Genomic DNA, 2,397 nt, shown 5'->3' with positions numbered 1-2,397 from the left:
AGGTGTGCAATGATGTTCTCTCTGTATGATTACGTGTCATGAAGGAAGGGCTAGTGTAACGCTGTCGTTTGTTAGCCTTCTCGCTATGATGCTTGTTGTGCTCAGACAAAACAATGAAAGTCAGTCAACTGTCTGTCAACCCAACAAACACAAGATCTTTTTCAACAAAAAGTTTGTGCTTGACAAAAAAGTGTTACAATTGTTTTTATTTCCAGTATTTGGGTTTACGTTGGGCCCCTGGGATTTCTTAGATGTCAGGGCTCTCAAGTTTGCATGGTAACTTGGAGTGAGATGCGTGACGGCGGTGTGCTGTATTGATAGACGCCAACTTCTCCGAGCAAGAGCTAAATGTTGAATTCATGCTATGTACCGATATACAAATGTACCATTGGTCTCAAAAAAGCATAAAATATGGCAACACTCTGTCAGAAAGGACCAACCTCTCCCCTGAACAGGTGTGTGACCTCCTTGACCTTTGCCTCAGCACCACTTACTTCCAGTACAACAACGGTTTCTACAGACAAAAACACGGCTGTGCCATGGGATCACCCGTGTCTCCTATTGTAGCGAACCTGTATATGGAGGAGATGGAGAGTGTGGCACTGAGGACCTTCAGTGGCCACTCACCGAGGCACTGGTTCAGATATGTGGATGACACATGGGTCACCATCAGGAAGGGTGAAGTGGAACCTTTCACAAAACACCTTAACTCGGTGGATAAAAACATCCAGTTTACAAGAGAGGATGTCAAAGACAACTGCCTGGCGTTTCTAGATTGCATAGTAAGCATTGAAACTAATGGGGAACTCAACATTGGTGTCGACAGGAAACCCACCCACACGGATCAGTACCTCCTGTTTGATTCACACCACCCACTGGAACACAAACTGGGGGTCATCCGTACTCTAAAACACAGAGCGCAGAACATCCCATCTGAGGCGAATGGGGAAACAAAGGGAACACAAACATATTCAGTCTGCTCTTCAAACTTGTGGTTATCCTAACTGGGCTTTTATCAAAACAGCTAGAAAGCCCAGGGGAGATAAGAAAGACAAGGGCCACAGGAAGAGAAACAATATTGTCATCCCCTATGTGGCAGGAGTCTCAGAGAAACTCAGGAGGATCTTTAACACCCACCAGATCCCAGTACATTTCAAGCCCAGCAACTCTGAGGCAGAAGCTTGTGCATCCCAAGGACAAAATTCCAAGGGAGAAACAAAGCAACGTAGTGTACGCAGTGCAGTGCAATGAGGAATGCTCTGACTTGTACATTGGGGAAACTAAGCAGCCACGACACAAACACATGGCACAACACAGAAGGGCCACCACCACAGGCCAGGACTCAGCGGTCCACCTCCATCTCAAGGAGAAGGGGCACTCCTTTGATGACCACAAGGTACGTGTTCTAGCCAGAGAAGACAGGTGGTTTGAGAGAGGTGTGAAGGAAGCCATTCATGTCAAACTAGAACGGCCATCTTAGAATAGAGGAAGAGGCCTCAGACATCACTTGCTGTGTTTAGATCCCTCCCAAGGAGGAGCAGCCGTCATTCTCACCTGCAGCCAGGTGACCCAACGACCCTCCCGAGAGGACTGGGAGAGGTAACGACAGCCCAGCAAGGCCAACGACTCTCACTGACACCTGACGAGTCATTGGTTTCGGGTTGGTTTTCAGGCCAACGACTCTCTTTAACACCTGACGAGTCATTGGTTTCGGGTCGTACGACCAGTTGTTTTTCGTTTTTTGCCACCACCCTCCTGGTAGATATACAGCTGATATTCCCCACCAGGATTCAGAACTGAAGAAGTGTCTTGGATGAGAGGCGAAACGTCTTCTACTCACACGACGTTAGTCCAGTTGCCATTTTTTATGCTTTTTTGAGACTTACCATGACCTGGATGACTGAGAATATCCACAGATATAACTGTACCATTGCCGAACGTCAGCCCCCTCTGCACTTGTGGGTGAGGATTGTTAGAAATAATCAGAATGTAAAGGGGAAAAGGGAAGGAGAGTTGTTCAGATGCTGTTACTGCACACAGCCTGGCGTGTTGGCCAGGACACAGCTTCAAGGCCTGGATGTTCAGTGGGAGGAAGCACGCAGGGAGGAGGAGGCAAGGACAAGGCAGCAAGTTGCTCTGTCCACTCTTCATTACAGCAGATAGGGAACAAACACAGGTCTGTGTATGGTGCTACTCTGACAATGGCGGCCCACAGTAGAAAGTGATGCGGTCTCGCAGCAACGAGTACATGCTGCAACCCTGTGACTGTGCCCACGTGGCTGAATTTGCATCGGTGGAAATCTGTCTGCTGCTCCGGATGCAACTTGCTGAGCAGATGGGCAACATGAGAGCCGCACTTCAGTTCCACTTCACCATCAGCTCCAAATGTCTTTAACA

General features: G+C 48.2%; 1 pseudogene; it reads left to right on the top strand.

Annotated features, from left to right (window-relative positions):
• The first annotated feature begins 380 nt into the window (after positions 1 to 380).
• On the top strand, positions 381 to 1,603 carry LOC147267357 (uncharacterized; annotated as a pseudogene).
• The last annotated feature ends 794 nt before the right edge of the window (positions 1,604 to 2,397 follow it).

Source organism: Aulostomus chinensis, chromosome 3 (assembly GCF_037954235.1).
Source record: "Aulostomus chinensis isolate RoL2024-O1b breed Wild chromosome 3, RoL_Achi_v1.0, whole genome shotgun sequence".
Classification (NCBI taxonomy): Eukaryota; Metazoa; Chordata; class Actinopteri; order Syngnathiformes; family Aulostomidae; genus Aulostomus; species Aulostomus chinensis.
Note: the sequence above shows the minus strand (reverse complement) of the source record. Positions and strands in the feature narration are given on the sequence as shown.